This window comes from Bos indicus x Bos taurus, chromosome 27 (assembly GCF_003369695.1).
Source record: "Bos indicus x Bos taurus breed Angus x Brahman F1 hybrid chromosome 27, Bos_hybrid_MaternalHap_v2.0, whole genome shotgun sequence".
Taxonomy (NCBI): Eukaryota; Metazoa; Chordata; class Mammalia; order Artiodactyla; family Bovidae; genus Bos; species Bos indicus x Bos taurus.
This window is the reverse complement of record NC_040102.1, coordinates 9,895,949-9,917,402: the sequence shown is the minus strand read 5'-3', so window position 1 is coordinate 9,917,402 and position 21,454 is coordinate 9,895,949.

The window sequence follows — 21,454 nt, the reverse complement described above, 5'->3', positions numbered from 1 at the left end:
GGAGGTGGGAGGAAGGTTCAAGAGGGAGAGGACACATGTATACCTATGGCTGATTCATGTTGATGTATGCAGAAACCAATACCATACTGTAATTATCCTACAGTTAAAAATAAACAAATTAAAAATAAGTTTTTAAAAATAAATTTTAAAAAATATGAGAAAGAGAAGTGCAACCCCTGAGATCCAGGAGTTTCACTGGTATTATTTTCTAAGTCTTGGTTTTGCTGTGAGCTGGCATGGCATGACACTCACTCCTAGGTTGCGGTGCTCTTTCATTCAACATAAATTATTTCACAGGACCCAAACCTCAGACAAGGCCACTTTGTGACTGAAGAATCGAGGCAAACAAAGTCATTCTGTAGTCTTGTGTAAACCCAGACAAAACGTGAAAGTGGCCTAATATGTGTGTGTGTGTGCTAAGTCACTTCAGTCATGTCTGACTCTTTGCAACCCAGTGGACTGTAGCCCACCAGGCTCCTCTGTGCATGCGATTTTCCAGGTGAAAAACTGGAGTAGCTTGCCATGCTCTTCTCCAGAGGATATTCTGGACCCAGGGATTGAACCTGCACCCCTTACATCTCCTACCCTGGCAGGTGGGTTCTTCACCACTAGTTCCAATCTGCTCCCTGGGTAATATGAATGATCTTTGCTTCTTTGCCAGGTACCAGATGGTATTTCTTTGGTCTAGTCTTTCCATCTTTTAAGCAAGATTTATTGATATACCAAATCAAACACTGTTCCTGCTTCCTAACAGTATCCAATTCAAAGTAAAGTCCCATGTCCTCAAAAGATTCATAAAATCACCTAATACAAGCCCCAATTTTAAAGCAAGTCCTTCCTAACACACTTTTACTGAGATACCAAATGAATTCCTATGGTGTGTAGTCTCCCTGGCAACAGGAGCAGCAAATTTAATGGTTCAGTGACAGGTGTGTTCCAGGTGTTCTTTGGCTTACCTGACTAATCTGGAGGACACTGACAAACGTTGAACGTGATTTTAGATGCTAGTCATTGGCTTGCATATATTCATGCCAACCCCTTCTCTGCATTGTGTCCTCGTTCTCTCTCTCTTTCGTTCTCCCTTTTCCTTTCTCCTTCCCTGTTTTCCTCTCAGTCTCACTCAACCACACACTCACATAAAGAAACAAAACAACCAGAGTAAAATTTGCAGGAAACTAGACCCCCAAAATGCAGACAATTCTACCTGCTCTATTGTAGAGCTATCTTTAAATATAACTACTTGCTCTAAGAGAAAGATCAATGTTATTAGCTTCAGGTAACTTGAAAATAGTGATAAGAACTATTGACAACAATGAATGTTTACAGTTTGAATGGTGCCAACTGTAACTCATTTGTAAAAACATAAATGGTAGCTTATCAATTGGGCTTCCTAGGTGGCCCAATGGTAATGAAACCCTGTGCCAATGCAGGAGACACAGAAGATAAGGGTTCAATCCTTGGGTCAGGAAGATTTCTTGGGGAAGGAAATGGCAACCAACTACAGTATTCTTGTCTGGAAAATTCCGTGGACAGAGGAGCATGGCAGGCTACAGTCCATGGGGTCACAAAGAGTCAGATACAGCTAAGTGACTGAGAACACACAGCACTCACAATTTGTGGATTATCCGGTTCAAAGTTCAGTTGCAGAAAGAGTCATAAATATGTACATAAATTTATTCAGTAAGAACAGTTCACATTGTGAAAAAGCCTAATATTCTTTGTTTAAAAACCATAAGCAACACAAAAGAAAAGCCATACCCTATGTCCTGAAGGAACACATGAGAACCCAATAAAAGTTGACACTTTCAATCAAGATCCCTCTCTTCTACTTGTAGTGAAAAATCTTAGAGCTGATGAGTGGTGCTATTCTCCGGGGATTCTTGCTATTTAAAAGATACTTTTTAGAGTTGTCTCCTGTATGTCTTTCTCCTCTCTCCCCTACACATGTCAGTGTGTGCCCCAATCCTACTTTTAACTTGCTTCCTGTGTAACATTTTGTGGTGTGTATATAGCAGAAGTTGACAGTAAGAGACAATGAAGCCTCTGTAGAAGGAATCTGATACTTTCAAGAAAACATGAGAAATGCTTCTGACTAAACCACTTCACAGTGTAAGTGTAGTGAATAAATTAATGTAGTGTAATAAATTAATGATTTAATTTTCACCCAAATATGTTTCATAAACAAGAAAGCTGATCTTAATTGCTTCCTGCCATAAATTCTGTTAATTGGATAATGAATAAAATTTACATTTTTTGAACAGTAAAACCATTTTTACTGATATTAATCTGAAAGTGGAAAAACAGTATTTGATGATAACTCATTCATTACTTTTAAAGAGTAATCTCTTATGTGGAATCCTTGTTGGATAGTTAAAATAATTAGCATATTACTGTACCTTTTTACATTTTGACCTGGTGGCTTACTCAAAGTTTTTTTTTTTTTTTCACAGCTGAGAAAATAACTATGTAAAAACCCTTGATAAAATATCCAACAACAGAAAATAATCTGTTTTATGTATATTTTTAAAGCCCATGTCTGTCTGGAAATTCTTGTGGAAGAATGTGCTATTTCCTCCAGTGATTTCTATTTTTCATTGAGCTGTGGGACACCATTGGCAATTTAGAGAAGACTAATGCCCTGCAGGTTAGAGACCAACAGCAGGAGTTTCTCATATAAAGACAAATGTTCTAAAGATTTATCTGTTTACCTACATAATTTTTTCCTCTTTAAGATACCCAGGGATTTTTGTGCATCATTTGGCACTGATTTGTAGGGTACTGTTGTCATGAGAGGGGAAAAAAAAAAGAATGTTAAATTTCTCTCATTGAAAATACCTCATTTTCTAAGAGTAACAGAACCTATTAAAGAAAAAGTTAGTGAATTCCAAAATGATGCCACTAATTGCCTTTGAAAATCTAAGTACATTAATGGCTATTTTGGATTTTCCATAGGGGAAAACATCATGCTTAATATAATTTTAGTACTCATTCAAAAATTGAAAAAAAAAGCCTTACTCTTTATATTTATAAAATTTGTAACCCATTTTGAAGACATACTATATAAAATTAAGTTTAAATATCCTATAACTACTAAAGAAAAACATGTTACAAATAACTGGCAGTAAATCATAAATGTGTCAAACAATTGTTTTCAAAGAAATTGCATAATTATCAAAAAATGTAAATAGTTTCTGTCAGTTACAAGCAATAAGACATGTGGTAAAAAAATTTGCATTTTAATGAAATTAAAGATATGAATACTGACATTGGCATTAGTTGAATTTAACACCGAGATAACATTATGAGCCTAGGAATGGTGGTAGTGCTCATTTAATCCTCATAGTGTGCGTGTCTGCTCAGTTGTGTACAACTCTTTGTGACCCCATGGACTGTAGCCCACAGGCTCCTCTGGCCATGGAATACTCCAGGCAACTGGAGTGAGTTGACATTTCCTTCTCCAGGAGATTTTCCTGACCCAGGGATTGGAATCATTATCTCCTGTGTCTCCTGCATTGGCAGGAGGATTCTTTACCACTCTGCCACCTGGGAAGCCCATCAAAGAGACGTGAATGGCATCTTTTCTTACCCTAATGACACACATAAGGAAATTAAGCACTGAAAATTTGTGTTTATTTAAAGACAGTGTTATAAAAGTCTACCTCTCCATGGCTTTCCTCTTCTGGAAATAAAAGAAGAAAAAAAAAAGGATGAGATTAGAGCTTTTACTGAATTTAGAGCCATTCTCCCAGCTTCATTCAGATTCAGATCAGTTGCTCAGTCATGTCTGACTCTTTGCGACCCCATGAATCACAGCATGCCAGGCCTCTCTGTTCATCACCAACTCCTGGAGTTCACTCAGACTCACGTCCATCGAGTCAGTGATGCCATCCAGCCATCTCATCCTCTGTTGTCCCCTTCTCCTCTTGCCCCCAATCCCTCCCAGCATCAGAGTCTTTTCCAATGAGTCAACTCTTCGCATGAGGTGGCCAAAGTATTGGAGCTTCAGCTTGAGCATCACTCCTTCCAAAGAACACCCAGGGCTGATCTCCTTTAGAATGGACTAGTTGGATCACCTTGTAGTCCAAGGGACTCTCAAGAGTCTTCTCCAACACCAGAGTTCAAAAGCATCAATTCCTTGGTGCTCAGCCTTCTTCACAGTCCAACTCTCACACCCATACATGACCACAGGAAAAACCATAGCCTTGACTAGACGAACCTTTGTTGGCCAAGTAATGTCTCTGCTTTTGAATATGCTGTCTAGGTTGGTCATAACTTTCCTTCCAAGGAGTAAGCATCTTTTAATTTCATGGCTGCAGTCACCATCTGTAGTGATTTTGGAGTCCAGAAAAATAAAGTCTGACACTGTTTCCACTGTTTCCCCATCTATTTCCCAATATGCATATCTAATTTTGAGCCAATTAAGTAGAGTTCCTTAGTTAAAAAAAAAAAAATTCTTTTTGTTCATTCTTAGATGGAAGATATAACTGAAAATAAGAAGTCCTCATACAGATACAGAAATGACTTTCCTCTCTGCTCTCTTTACACTCATCCTCTGAGGATTTTATTATGAAAAAGATGGGGTCTCCACAATGGAGTAGCGTCCTCACTGAGTGGAAAGTTGTTTACAGTCCACATTTCTAGCTCTGATAGCATGTGTGAGGCATTTTATGCTCTACACAAGAAAGGCCTGTGGTGCACTGGAGAAAGCATTGCAGTTATTACACCCAGGGCCCTTGTTTAAGAATCTGTCTTTAAAGAACAACTACAAGACCCATTTAAAATTCTTTCAGCTTCAAACAGGCTTGTAATTTAAGGTAAGAATACTCAAGTAATTAATGTACCATTTGTAGGATGTAGTTCTGATTCAACATACACATATCATTATTGACACCTAAAAATAGTTCGAAGGTATGCAAAATTGGGTCCCTGAAGGTTAAATGAATCAAAAGAGACTATCATCAATAGAGGCTATCATCAATGAATCAAAAGAGACTATCATCACACCAACAGTGTGATTTGCTAAAGTCTTTAAAAATAAGGAAAGATATTGATCGAAATATTTGCCTTGTAAACTGCAACTACAACAATTTTTAATAGAAGGAAAAAATTTCCTTTTAGTCTTAAATTATGGTTGCAAATTAGAACATGTTGTTAGCAGGAAGTTTATGAACTATTCCCAAGTGGTAAAATTTATAAATATTTATCTGTGGGGATTTTGTTTTTGTTTTTACTTTTTGGAGGGTATGTTTGCTTTATCTTTCTGGAGAGGATCTACAGTTTTAATTAGATTCTCAAAGATCTGACATCTTTATATTCATGGACATAAATGGAAGAATTTTCTCATGACAATCACTGCTGTTTTACTAGAATAGTAGTTGGAAATTCAGAGAGGGCAATGGCACCCCACTCCAGTACTCTTGCCTGGAAAATCCCATGGACGGAGGAGCCTGGTGGGCCGCAGTCCATGGGGTCGCTAAGAGTCGGACAAGACTCAGTGACTTCACTTTCACTTTTCACTTTCCTGCATTGGAGAAGGCAATGGCAACCCACTCCAGTGTTCTTGCCTGGAGAATCCCAGGGACGGGGGAGCCTACTGGGCTGCCATCTATGGGGTCACACAGAGTCGGACACGACTGAAGCGACTTAGCAGTAGCAACAGTTGGAAATTAAATCAGAATAAGTTTCTAATCTGAAAATGTTTTCCACTTCTCTAGATTACTAAAAGATTTATTACATTTCTCCAACACCAACTTACTTATGTTAAAGCACAACTGTAAAGGGAAACATATATGAATATTTAACATTTTTTGGAAGTTTTCTTTCACAACTCAACTTGTGACCTGTGATTTTTTTTTAATTTTTTGGCAACTTGAGACTCTATAGCTCTGCTTAGAACACTTTGTACAATTAATGTATGTTACCTATCATATGCCAGGGATCAAGGACATAGTTATAAACTAAATATATGATTCCTGATAACATGGAGCATATATAGCCTAACAGGCAACATAAATATTAAATAAACACTTGCACAGATAGTGTTAAATACAGCTGTAGCAAGTGATATGAAGAAATACAGAATTTTATATAAGAACATACTATATCCTAAGTAGGAAAAGAGCAATGTGATCTCAGAACATGAAAATAACTTTAGATGAGAAAGAATTTGGCCTAATGGATACTATATTTAAGCAATGCCAGAGAATGATCAAACTACCATAAAATTGAGCTCATTTCACATGCTAGCAAGGTAATATTCAAAATCCTTATAGCAAGGCTTCAACAGAATGTGAATTGAGAAGTTCCAGATGTATAAACTGGGTTTAGAAAAGGCAGAGGAACTGGAGATCAAATTGCCAACATATGTTGGATCATGGAGAAAGCAATGGAATTCCAGAAGAATATCTACTTCTGCTTCATTGACTATGCTAAAGCCTTTGACTCTGTAGATTACAACAAGAATTGGGAAAATTCTAAAAGAGATGGGAGTATCAGATCACCTTACCTGTTTCCTGAGAAACCTGTATGCAGGTCAAGAGGCAACAGTTAAACCTTAAATGGAACAACAGAGGGTTAAAAATTGAGAAAGGAGTACTTCAAAGTTGCATATTGTCATCCTGCTTATTTAACTTATGTGTAGATTAAAATACCAGGCTAGATGAAACACAAGCTGAAATCAAGATTGCCAGGAGAAGTATCAACAACCTCAGATATGCAAATGTTACCATTCTATAGTAGAAAGTGAAGAGGAACTAAAGAGCCTCTTGGTGAGAGTGAAAAGGGAAAGTGAAAAAGCTGACTTAAAACTCAAGATTCAAGAAACTAAGATCATGATAGCCAGTTTCATCACTTCATGGCAAATAGAAGGACAAAAAGAGGAAGCAGTGACAGTTTTTCTTTCCTTGGGCTCCAAAATCACTGCAGATGGTGACTGCAGCCATGAAACTAACAGATGTTTACTCCTTGGAAGGAAAGCTATGGAAAACCCGAAAAGCATATTAAAAAGCAGAGACATCACTTTACCGACAAAGTCCACATAGTCAAACCTATGTTTTTTTTTCCAGAAACCACATATGGATGCGAGAGTTGGACTATAAAGAAGACTGAGAGTTGAAGAACTGATACTTCGAAATTGTGATTCTGGAGAAGATTCTTGAGAGTCCCTTGGACTGCCTGGAGATCAAACCAGTCAATCCTAAAGAAATCAACCCTGAATATTCATTGGAAGGACTGATGCTGAAGCTGAAGTTCCAATACTTTGGCCACCTAATATGAAGAACCAACTCACTGGAAAGGATCCTAATGCTGGGAAAGATTACAGGCAAAAGGGGAAAGCAGCAGCAAAGAATGAGATGGTTAGATAGCATCACGGACTCAATGGACATGAATTTGAGCAAACTCTAGGGGATAGTGGAGGACAGAGGACCTTGTGTGCTTCAGTCCATTGGGTCACAAAGAGTCAGACATGACATCAATTAAAAACAACAACAATGGTAGTTAAACTAAAATAGCTTGAAAATTTCTCACGTTCTCACTTCCCAATGTAAAATGTATTTATATTTATATAATCATTGTTTACAACTGTCATTCAATATCATATGATTTGGTGATTCTTTTCCATGATATCTTCTTTAGACATGTATTTGTTATTTTTAGAACATTTGGAACTTATGATTACTGGTCTTTAGTGACCTTCTACCTTTTCCAATATCAGTCTGAAAATATACTTGTCATTTTTGTTATTCCTTTTTAATATAATTTTCATTGTATGTGATCATTGAGACTCTCATCAAGAGTATATCAGCAATACTTTTTAAGTGATTGAAGTCTCAAGCACTTTGACCTGCCACCTCCAAATGCAAAATTAAGCAATAATATCTAGAATTGTGGAGTCTTCATTTCATATTTTATAACATTTAGATTTACTATTTCTGTTTCTGTTCATTGTTTAGAAGGTAATAGAGATTATATTGTCTTTTTCAGTGAACTCTATTCCAACAAATTCCACAAAATGATATTATTTATCCCCAAACAAAGCACCTTCATTCATGATGCATTTAAAGGAATGTATCAACACCAACAATTTCTCTAAAATCTAGATCATGTGATGCACATACCTTGGGTTTTGTGCATCTGTTATGGGTTTGACATTTCTGAATGATGTAGATGGTAGATCAGTTTTTGTATTTCTAAGAAAACTACTGTAGGTTAGGCATTTACAAAGAATTCTGTCATGCAAAATACTTATGAATATGACAAAACAAAATGCTGTAATGTACACTATTTCAAAAGAAAACTTGAAATTAATAACAGAATGATATGTTCTTAAAAATATAATTATTCTATGGAAACAATTAGAAGATGTTGGCATTTCTAAGGCTTTCATTATAACTTTTGATTAGATAGATGTATTTTCCATTCAAATATTGACTCCATAGTCACACAGACTACGTTTTAAAAAAACAAAACAGACATAGTTTTAATTTCAATCCAATGAAAGACCTTGAAGTGATAAAATCACCTTATTTTAATTATTTTGTTGTTTAGTCACTAAGTCATGTCCAACTCTTCTGAAACCCCATGGACTGTAGCCGACCGTATTCCTCTGTCCATGGGATTCCCAGGCAGGATACTGGAAAGTGAAGTGAAAGCAGCTCACTTATGTCCAGCTCTTTGCCACCCATGGACTATACAGTTCATTTCTGTCGACCAGTCGTGTCCAGCTCTTTGTGACTCCATGGACTGCAGCACAGCAGGCTTCCCTGTCTATCACCAACTCTTGCAGCCATCAAGCTCATGCCCATCGTGTCAGTGATGCCATTAAACCATCTCAACCTCTGTCATCCCCTTCTATTCCTGCCTTCAAGCTTTCCCAGCATACGGGTCTTTTCCAATGAGACAGTTCTTCACATCAGTTTGCCAAAGTATTGCAATTTCAGCTTCAGTATCAGTCCTTCCAATCAATATTCAGGACTGATTTCCTTTAGGATGGACTGGTTGGATCTCCTTGTTCTCCAAGGGACTCTCAAGAGTCTTCTGCAACACCACAGTTCAAAAGCATCAATTCTTCCACATTCAGCTTTCTTTATAGTCCAACTCAAACATCCATACATGACTACTGGCAAAACCATAGCTTTGACTAGACAGACCTTTGTTGGTAAAGGAATGTCTCTGCTTTTTAATATGCTGTCTAGGTTGGTTATAACTTTTCTTTCAAGAGGCAAGCATCTATTAATTTCATGGCTGCAGTGATTTTGAAGCCTCCCAAAATAAAGTCTCTCGCTGTTTCCCTTGTTTCCCCATCTATTTGCCATGAAATGATGGGACCAGGTGCCATGATCTTATTTTTCTGAATGTTGAGTTTTAAGCCAACTTTTTCACTCTATTTCACTTACATCAAGAGTCTCTCTAGTTCCTCTTCACTTTCTGCCACAAGGGTGGTGTCATCTGTATATCTGAGGTTATTGATATTTCTCCCAGCAATCTTGACTCCATCTTGTGCTTCATCCAGTCTGGCATTTCACATGATGTATTTTGCTGCTGCTGCTGCTGCTGCTAAGTCACCTTAGTCGTGTCCGACTCTGTGTGACCCCATAGACGGCAGCCCACCAGGCTCCCTCATCCCTGGGAGTCTCCTGGCAAGAACACTGGAGTGGGTTGCCATTTCCTTTTCCAATGCATGAAAGTGAAAAGTGAAAGTGAAGTCGCTCAGTCGTGTCCGACTCTTAGCGACCCCATGGACTGCAGCCTACCAGGCTCCTCCATCCATGGGATTTTCCAGGCAAGAGTACTGAAGTGGAGTGCTATTGCCTTCTCTGATGTATTCTGCATATAAGTTAAATAAGCAGGGTGAAAATATACAGCCTTGATGTACTCCTTTCACAATTTGGAACCAATATTTGTTCCATGTCCATTTCTAACTGTTGCTTCTTGACCTGCATACAGATTTCTCAGGAGACAGGTCAGGTGGTCTGGTATTCCCATCTCTTGAACATTTTTCCACTGTTTGTTGTAATCCACACAGTCAAAGCCTTTGGCATAGTCAATAAAGCAAAAGTAGATTTTGGGGGGAACTCTCTTGCTTTTTTGTTGATCCAGAGGATGTTGGCACCTTGATCTCTGGTTCCTCTGCCTTTTCTAAATCCAGCTTGAACATCTTGAAGTTCACAGTTCATGTACTTTTGAAGCCTGTGTTGGATAATTTTGAGCATTACTTTGCTAGTATGTGAGGTGAGTGCAATTGTGCAGTAATTTAAACATTCTTTTGCATTGCCTTTCTTTGGGATTGAAATGAAAACTTACCTTTTACAGGCTTGTGGCCACTGCAGAGTTTTCCAAATTTGCTGGCATATTGAGTGCAGCACGTTCACAGTATCATCTTTTAGGATCTGAAATAGCTCACCTGGAATTCCATCACCTTCACTAGCTTTGTTCAGTGTAATGCTTCCTAAGGCCCACTTGACTTCACAGTCTAAGTTGTTTGGCTCTAGGTGAGTGATCACATCATCCTGGTTGTCTGGGTCATCAAAAGCTTTTTTGTATAACTCTTCTGTGTATTCTTGCCACCTCTTAATAGTTTGGCCTCAAGTCAAGCAACAGGGAGGGAACACAGTCCCACCCATCAACAGAAAATTTGATTAAAGATTTACTGAACATGGTCCTGCCATCAGAAGAAGACCCTGTTTCCCCCTCAGTCAGTCTATTCCAACAGCAAGCTTCCATAAGCCTCTTATCCTTCACAATCAGAGGGCAGACAGAATGAAAAGCACAATCACAGAAACCTAACCAAACTGATCATATGGACCACAGCCTTGTCTAGCTCAAGAAACTATGAGCCATGCCCTGTAGGGCCACCCAAATCAGATGGTCATGGCAGAGAGTTCTGACAAAACATGGTCCACTGGAGAAGGGAATGGCAAACCACTTCAGTATTCTTGCCTTGAGAACATCATGAACAGTATGAAAAGGCAAAAAGATAGGACACTGAAAGATGACCTCCCCAAGTCAGTAGGTGCCCGATATGCTACTGGAAGAAGAGTGGAGAAATAACTCCAGACAGAATGAAGAGACAGAGCCAAAGCAAAAATAACACCCAGCTGTGGATGTGACTGGTGATGGAAGCAAGGTCCAATGCTGTAAAGAGCAATATTGCATAGGAACCTGGACTGTCAGGTCCATGAATCAAGGCAAATTGGAAGTGGTCAAACAGGAGATGGCAAGAGTGAACGTTGACATTTTAGGAATCAGCGAACTAAAATGGACTGGAATGGGTGAATTAACACAGATGACCATTAAATCTACTACTGTGGGCAAGAATCCTTTGGAAGAAATGAAGTAGCCCTCATAGTCAAAAGAAAAGAGTCTGAAATGGAGTACTTGGATGCAGTCTCAAAAACGACAGAATGATCTCTGTTCAATTCCAAGGCAAACCATTCAATATCATAGTAATCCAAGTCTATGCTCTGACCAGTAATGTTGAAGAAGCTGAAGTTGAATGATTCTATGATGATCTACAAGACCTTCTAGAGCCAACACCCAGAAAAGATGTCCTTTTCATTATACGGGACTGGAATGCAAAAGTAGGAAGTCAAGAAACACTTGGAATAACAGGCAAATTTGGCCTTGGATTACAGAATGAAGCAGGTCAAAGGCTAATAGAGTTTTGCCAAGAGAACACACTGGTCATAGCAAACACCGTCTTCCAACAACACAAGAGAAGATTCTACACATGGACATCACCAGATTTCTAATACCAAAATCAGATTGATTATATTCTTTGCAGCCAAAGATAGAGAAGCTCTATACAGTCAGCCAAAGGAGACCGGGAGCTGACTGTGGCTCAGATCATGAAATCCTTATTGCCAAATTCAGGCTTAAATTGAAGAAAGTAGGGGAAACCACTAGACCATTCAGCTGTGACCTAAATCAAATCCCTTCTGACTACACAGTAGAAGTGCAAATATATTCAAGGAATTAGATCTAATAGAGTGCCTGAAGAACTATGGACAGAAGTCCGTGACATTGTACAGGAGGCAGTGATCAAAACCATCCACAAGAAAAAGCAACGCAAAAAGGCAAAATGTTTGTCTGAGGAGGCCTCACTAATAGCTGAGAAAAGAAGAGAAGCCTAAGGCAAAAGAAAAAAGGAAAGATATACCCATTTGAATGCAGAGTTCCAAAGAATAGAAAGGAGAGATAAGAAAGTCTTCCTCAGTGACCACTGGAAAGAAATAGAGGAAAATATTAGAATAGGAAAGACTAGAGATCTCTTCAAGAAAATTAGAGATAACAAGGGAACATTTCATGTACTATACAGCCCATGGATTCCTCCAGGCCAGAATACTGGAGTGGGTAGCTGTTCCCTTCTCCAGGGGGTCTTCTCAACCCCAGGATCGAACCTAGGTCTCCGACATTGTAAGTGGTTTCTTTACCAGCTGAACCATGAGGAAAACCCAAGAATACAGTAGTGGGTAGCCTATCTCTTCTCTAGTGATTCTTCCCAACCCAGGATTTGAATCAGGGTCTCCTCCATTACAAGTGGATACTTTAGCAACTGAGCTATCAGGGAAGAATACTGGAAGGGGTTGCCATTTCCTCCCCCATAAGATCTTCCCAAAACAAGTATTGAACACAAGTCTCCTGTTTAGCAGGCAGATTCTTTACCACTGAGCCACCAGGGAAGCCAACTTTAATGTTTTATCAAATCCAAATTAAAAAAAAAATTTTTTTTGCACATAGTGATATGTCTGTATTATACAAAATATTATAAACAGTTGTTATACATTTTAAAATGCAGAGAACCACATTTCCATTTGAAATTTGGCACAATGAATCTAACAATTTGGATCTGAATTTAACTATATATTTTTTAAATTTTATTTTATTTTTAAACTTTACAATATTGTATTAGTTTTGCCAAACATCGAAATGAATCTGCCACAGGTATACCTGTACTCCCCATCCTGAACCCTCCTCCCTCCTCCCTCCCCATCCCTTCCCTCTGGGTCGTCCCAGTGCACCAGCCCCAAGCATCCAGTATCGTGCATTGAACCAGGACTGGCGACTCATTTCATACATGATATTATACATGTTTCAATGCCATTCTCCCAAATCTCCCCATGAAATATCATGAAATCTCTCAAGGGCCGTGAACTTAAGAAAGTTCTCACAAGCTAGTAAAGTAATGCTCAAAATTCTCCAAGCCAGGCTTCTGCAATACGTGAACCGTGAACTTCCAGATGTTCAAGCTGGTTTTAGAAAAGGCAGAGGAACCAGAGATCAAATTGCCAACATCCACTGGATCATGGAAAAAGCAAGAGAGTTCCAGAAAAACATCTATTTCTGCTTTATTGACTATGCCAAAGCCTTTGACTGTGAGGATCACAATAAACTGTGGAAAATTCTGAAAGAGATGGGAATACCAGACCACCTGACCTGCCTCTTGAGAAATCTATATGCAGGTTAGGAAGCAACAATTAGAACCAGACATGGAACAGACTGGTTCCAAATAGGAAAAGGAGTATGTCAAGGCTGTATATTGTCACCCTGCTTATTGAACTTACATGCAGAGTACATCATGAGAAACGCTGGGCTGGAGGAAGCAGAAGCTGAAATCAAGATTGCTGGGAGAAATATCAATAACCTCAGATATGCAAATGACACCACCCTTATGGCAGAAAGTGAAGAGGAACTAAAAAGCCTCTTGATGAAAGTGAAAGAGGAGAGTGAAAAAGTTGGCTTAAAGCTCAACATTCAGAAAACGAAGATCATGACATCAAGTCCCATCACTTCATGGGAAATAGATGGGGAAACAGTGGAAACAGTGTCAGACTTTATTTTGGGGGGCTCCAAAATCACTGCAGATGGTGATTGCAGCCATGAAATTAAAAGATGCTTACTCCTTGGAAGGAAAGTTATGGCCAACCTAGATAGCATATTCAAAAGCAGAGACATTACTTTGCCAACAAAGGTCCATCTAGCCAAGGCCATTGTTTTTCCAGTGGTCATGTATGGATGTGAGAGATGGACTGTGAAGAAAGGTGAGTGCCGAAGAATTCATGCTTTTGAACTGTGGTGTTGGAGAAGACTCTTGAGATTCCCTTGGACTGCAAGGAGATCCAACCAGTCCATTCTAAAGGAGATCAGTCCTGGGTGTTCATTGGAAGGACTGATGCTAAAGCTGAAACTCCAGTACTTTGGCCACCTCATGCGAAGAGTTGACTCACTGGAAGACTCTGATGCTGGGAGGGATTGGGGGCAGGAGAAGGGGATGACAGAGGATGAGATGGCTGGATGGTATCACCAACTCAATGGACGTGAGTTTGAGTGAACTCCGGGAGTTGGTGATGGACAGGGAGGCCTGGCGTGCTGCAATTCATGGGGTGGCAAAGATCAGACATGACTGAGCGACTGAACTGAGATGAACTGATAAAAGTTTTTTCTTATTCTCTCCCTCTTTGACTGGCTCTTCTTTAGGATTGTGTTATTATTTATAAGTATATTGTGAAATAATTTCATCATTACAAGTTAGTGCTGGAGTTATATATTCTGTGATCTTTATTCATAGAGGATGAGTCAGCATCTGAGGTTTAATTGTATTCTCCTCATATTATTGAAAAGCTTATTGGGAGATTACACTGGAGGCTGAACAATGAGATCACACAATTCTTTATTAATTATTTTCTTTAACTATGGCATCTCATAGCTACTCAGACTACTAGGATCTTTTTTTCTGCAAAATGGGTTATGCTGCTGCTGCTGCTAAGTCGCTTCAGTTGTGTCCGACTCTGTGTGACCCCATAGACAGCCTTCTACCAGCCTTCTCCATCCCTGGGATTCTCCAGGCAAGAACACTGGAGTGGGTTGCCATTTCCTTCTCCAATGCATGAAAATGAAAAGTGAAAGTGAAGTCACTCAGTTGTGTCCGACTCTTAGCGACTCCATGGACTGCAGCCTACCAGGCTCCTCTGTCCATGGGATTTAGTGGGCATCAGAGTTACATGAGTCTAACACAACTGACATAGATATAGTACATCAGCTGTTCTTTTACATATTATTTTTGGCCAAACTCACTTTTGACACCATTCTGCTTTGAGGTTCATTTAACTTAGTTTACATAAAGTCAGCCTAAACTCATTTTAAACTATTATGTTTGCTAAGGGGGATTGTGCATTTTAGATATGTTATTTAACTATCAAATATATTGTACAAAGTTGTAGCAAATGTGTAGCAAACGTTTGCTTATAATAAGAAAATGTAATATATATACTTTTATATATCATAAAAAATGTAAAATATTTAAATCGTATAATCATAAGAAAATGTAAAATATTCATTAAGCATCTGGCCTGAAAACATTCTAAAATCAATGTTAAGAAAATCCTGCAGTGAATATTACATTCTTCTTTTTATCAGCCAGTGACTCCCACAGAAACCTTTGTATTCCCTTCTCAGCCAGTGTCAGAAAATGTTGTCTTCTGATATTTTTAACTCTCAATCATCTGTAAATTTATAGACCTTTTTTTTAAGATCAGATCATTATTTAGTTATATTTTAATGAGAGTCTTCAAATCTATTCCTCACCTATGTATTAATTCTGAATGATTTTTTACTGAAGTAGATTTACAGGTGCATATATATGTATGCATATAGCTTAATATTATACATTGTCAGTTGTGTAGAATAATAGATAAATTTTGCTTTGCAAAAATAATGCTAACCTATGATAAACCACCTTGCCTGTTGCAAAACATTAGATTGAAGAAACAAAAACCTGCTGTGGTCACGTCAGGATAACCAGTACTTACAGTACAGAGCACACAACACTGGGTACAATGATTACTTGGAAAAATTAAATCAATGAATCTTTACTCTTCACATTATTGCCTGCCTTCATCATAGCAAAAATCCTAGTGTTCTCTTGCTTCTTACTCTCTGTCTTCTTGTATTGTTTTCTTCTGCCAGCACAGCATTTATGTGATGACTTAATATGATTCTAAAACAGTGTTCTGTGTATAGCAAACATTAATGCTGTGTATAGCATTAATTTAAAATTTTCAGGACTCAGTAAAATTCCTCAGTATGGTGTGATAATTCACGTATGCATTGAAAGTTAGAGTGAAAGTCACGCCCGACTCTGTGACCGCATGACTATACAGTCCATGGCATTCTCCAGGCCAGAATACTGGAGTGGGTAGCCTTCCCCTTCTTCAGAGCACTTTCCAACCCAGGGATTGAAACCAGGTCTGCTGCACTGAAGGGGGATTCTTTACCAGCTGACCCACAAGGGAATCCCCAAAATACGGGTGTGGGTAGCCTATCCCTTCTCCAGCGGATCTTCCCCATCCAGGAATCAAAATAGGGTCTCCTGCATTGCGGGTGGATTCTTTACCAACTGAACTATCAGGGAAGCCCATTTATGAAATAATTCTGTCTATAATTCTTTACTACTTACAATCTCCTTCTTAAATCTCAACTTTCCAGAATCTCAAAACTCTTTTGAGTCTATTCTTTCCCAGGAATTCCCCATTAACAGAGCAGAAAATCTGTTTTCTAGTTGTTCATATAAAATTTGGAATCAATGTTGATTTTTCTTTCCCTACACTTGGAAAATCGATCTGTCACATATTATTTAACTAAGCAAAATATTCTCTAAGTCTGTCCACATTGTAACAAACACTACAAATTTCACTGTTTTTCTAGCTGAGTAATATTCCTCTGTGTGTGTGTGTGTGTGTGTGTGTGTGTGTGTGTGTGTGTGTATCTCTTCCTGAGGCTATTTTATCAAAATGTGAACATTTTATTTTTGTAATTATAGAAAGTGTTTTTCTATTAACAAATCAATGAAAAAGCATTATAGAAACTTTGGAAAAGTCAGATGACTAATAAAATCACTTAAATTTAAAAGTCAAATGATAGTCCCATTTATCAATGTGTATGTGTGTGTGCATCTGTGTACTTGAGACTATGTGTATTTATAAAATGTATTATCTCCTATCCATTCCTCTTTGTTAAGAATTAAGACTATAAATTTGAATTTTTTGGTATGGGTGCTTCTTATGTCATTATTTTCAGATACTGCATAATGATCAATGAAAATACTGAAAGAGATGGGAATACCAAACCACCTGACCTGCCTCTTGAGAAACCTATATGCAGGTCAGGAAGCAATGGTTAGAACTGGACATGGAACAACAGACTGGTTCCAAATAGGAAAAGGAGTACGTCAGGGCTGTATATTGTCACCCTGCTTATTGAACTTATATGCAGAGTATATCATGACAAACGGTGGGCTGGACAAAGTACAAACTGGAATCAAGATTGCCGGGAGAAATATCAATAAACTCAGATATGCAGATGACACCACCCTTATGGCAGAAAGTGAAGAGGAACTAAAAAGCCACTTGATGAAAGTGAAAGTGGAGAGTGAAAAAGTTGTCTTAAAGCTCAACATTCAGAAAACTAGGATCATGGCATCTGTTCCCATCACTTCATGGGAAATAGATGGGGAAACAGTGGAAACAGTGTCAGACTTTATTTTTGGGGGCTCCAAAATCACTGCAGATGGTGATTGCAGCCATGAAATTAAAAGATGCTTACTCCTTGGAAGGAAAGTTATGGCCGACCTAGATAGCATATTCAAAAGCAGAGACATTACTTTGCCAACAAAGGTCCGCCTAGTCAAGGCTGTGGTTTTTCCAGTGATCATGTATGGATGTGAGAGTTGGACTGTGAAGAAGGCTGAGCGCCAAAGAATTGATGCTTTTGAACTGTAGTGTTGGAGAATACTGTTGAGAGTCCCTTGGACTGCAAGGAGATCCAACCAGTCCATTTTGAAGGAGATCAGTCCTGGGATTTCTTTGGAAGGAATGATGCTAAAGCTGAAACTCCAGTACTTTGTCCACCTCATGTGAAGAGTTGACTCACTGGAAAAGACTCTGATGCTGTGAGGGATTGGGGGCAGGAGGGGACACGACTGAGCGACTGAACTGAATGCTCAATTGGATGGCTCTTTCAAAATATCGAAGCAGATTCAACGTTTTGAATTTTTTGTTATTTCATGAGCAGTTAATATAAATATAATCAGAATTCATTCACATTACCTATCATTTTCATGTACCATAAATATATTGTACTAAATAGAATTTTGGTTTCTAGGTCAATCATAATAATATCTATTGTTCATTAGGTGTTACTATTTATGAGCAGTATGTTCATCATTTTTACAAATATTCAATTCAGCTCAGTACAGTTGCTCAGTCATGTCCGACTCTTTGAGACCCCATGAATTGCAGCACACCAGGCCTCCCTGTCCATCACCAACTCCTGGGTTCACTCAGACTCATGTCCATCAAGTTGGTAATGCCATCCAGCCATCTCATCCTCTGTCTTCCCCTTCTCCTCCTGCCCTCAATCCCTCGCAGCATCAGAGTCTTTTCCAATGAGTCAACTCTTCGCATGAGGTGGACAAAATACTGGAGTTTTCAGCTTTAGCATCAGTCTTTCCAATGAACACCCAGGACTGATCTCCTTTAGAATGGACTGGTTGGATCTCCTTGCAGTTCAAGGGACTCTCAAAAGTCTTCTCCAACACCACAGTTCAAAAGCATCAATTTTTCAGTGCTCAGCTTTCTTCACAGTCCAACTCTCACATCCATACATGACCATAGGAAAAACCATAGCCTTGACTAGACGGACCTTTGTTGGCAAAGTAATGTCTCTGCTTTGGAATATGCTATCTAGGTTGGTCATAACTCTCCTTCCAAGGAGTAAGCATCTTTTAATTTCATGGCTGCAGTCACCATCTGCAGTGATTTTGGAGCCCTCCCCAAAATACAGTCTGACACTCTTTCAACTGTTTCCCCATCTATTTCCCATGAAGTGATGGGAACAGATGCCATGATCTTAGTTTTCTGAATGTTGAGCTTTAAGCCAAATGTTTCACTCTCTTCTTTCACTTTCATCAAGAGGCTCTTTAGTTCCTCTTCACTTTCTGCATAAGGGTGGTGTCATCTGCATATCTGAGGTTATTGATATTTCTCCCGGCAATCTTGATTCCAGCTTGTGCTTCTTCCAGCCCAGTGTTTCTCATGATGTACTCTGCATATAAGTTCAATAAGCAGGGTGACAATATACAGCCTTGATGTACTCCTTTTCCTATTTGGAACCAGTCTGTTGTTCCATGTCCAGTTCTAACTGTTGCTTCCTGACCTGCATAAGTTTCTCAAGAGGCAGATCAGGTGGTCTGGTATTCCCATCTCTTTCAGAATTTTCCACAGTTTATTGTGATCCTCACAGTCAAAGGCTTTGGCATAGTCAATAAAGCAGAAATAAATATTTTTCTGAAACTCTCTTGCTTTTTTGATGATCCAGTGGATGTTGGCAATTTGGTCTCAACTAACTGAAATTAAAAGATGCATACTCCTTGGTGGAAAAGTTATGACCAACCTAAATAGCATATTCAAAAGCAGAGACATTACTTTGCCAACAAAGGTCCATCTAGTCAAGGCTATGGTTTTTCCTGTGGTCATGTATGGATGTGAGAGTTGGACTGTGAAGAAAGCTGAGTGCTGAAGAATTGATGCTTTTGAACTGTGTTATTGGAGAAGACTCTTGAGAGTCCCTTGGACTGCAAGGAGATCCAACCAGTCCATTCTGAAGGAGATCAGCCCTGGGATTTCTTTGGAAGGAATGATGCTGAAGCTGAAATTCCAGTACTTTGGCCACCTCATGCGAAGAGTTGACTCACTTGAAAAGACTCTGATGCTGGGATGGATTGTGGGCAGGAGGAGAAGGTGATGACAGAGGATGAGATGGCTGGATGGCATCACCAACTCAATGAACATAAGTTTGAGTGAACTCTGGGAAATGGTGATGGACAGGGAGGCCTGGCATGCTGCGATTTATGGGGTCACAAAGAGTGGACACAACTGAGCAACTGAACTGAACTGAACTGAATTGAATACTGAAGAACAACTTCAGTTAGGTGGTATTAGTATTGACAGTTTTGACAAGAAAAAAACAAAAGCTAATAGTTATAAAATGCTTTATACAACTATTAGCTTATGTTAGTTTTAGTAAGTTTTGTAAAATTAATGTAAATTAATATATGTAACTATGGTGATATAATCACTTAAAACCCTATTTTGCAAGGTTAGGAGCTACCACTGTGACAGAAAAAGTTTAAAAATATATAATTTTGAATTTCTCTGCATAATTCATATTTTTATAATTCTAATTTTTGCCTCTTGCCTGTCACAATAAGTGAAATAAATAAAATTCAGAATTAAAGTTTTAAATTCTCCTCTTCCTAGAATGTTAGATTTTGTCCCTACCCCTCCCCAAACAGAAACTGTTCTTTCTAAACAATGAGAATTGCATTGTAAACAACTATAAGTTGTTTAACCTAGAATTTTTTCCTTTAACTACAACCAAGAAGGATGAAACAGCCCCAAATTCTGTACTGTGGTGCCATTCACATCCACCACAGAATGTTAAAAACATTTGTATACTGCTATACAGATTGTCTAAACATCAATAGATGATGTCCACCTTTGGCTTCCAAACCACCAAGGTTTATAATACAAATTATTGATTTCCCCATAATTTTTACAAATGGTAACATTTCATAATCTGGTTGAAGTCCACATGCTTGGTTTTATATACAGTTGATAATCTATATTTCTTTATCAAACTGAGCCCTAGGTAGTATTTTATTGTCTCCTTGGTAAAGTAGAGTGACCTATACAACCAGGTCACTTAACGCTTCTTTCTTTTTGGAAAAATGACAAATTCGGGGACTTGAATAATTGTTTAGGGTCCTTTTGCTTGTTTTAAAATATACCATTACATTGTATTGAGTATTTTGAAAGACTTCCAGAAGACAATTAGTGATATTACAAAAACAGCTGATAATATAACATAATCTAAAAAAATAGAAAGAAAGGTGACTTAAAGTCACAGAATAGTAAATAACATGGTCTTACCAGAAGCAATCCATCCATCCACTTTCTCATTTGTAAAGAAAGAATGTTTTGCACTTGAGCAGGGACACCATTATAGCCAGCAGGTATACTGAATGTGGAGTAATTGCCAGAGACTATACTTGGACTGCAAGGAGATCCAACCAGTCCATTCTGAAGGAGATCAGCCCTGGGATTTCTTTGGAAGGAATGATGCTAAAGCTGAAACTCCAGTACTTTGGCCACCTCAGGCGAAGAGTTGACTCACTGGAAAAGACTCTGATGCTGGGAGGGATTGGGAGAAGGAGGAGAAGGGGACGACAGAGGATGAGATGGCTGGATGGCATCATTGACTTGATGGACATGAGTCTCAGTGAACTCCAGGAGTTGGTGATGGACAGGGAGGCCTGGCATGCTGCGATTCATGGGGTCACAAAGAGTCGGACACGACTGAGGGACTGATCTGATCTGATACAATGTGACTATACTCAGTT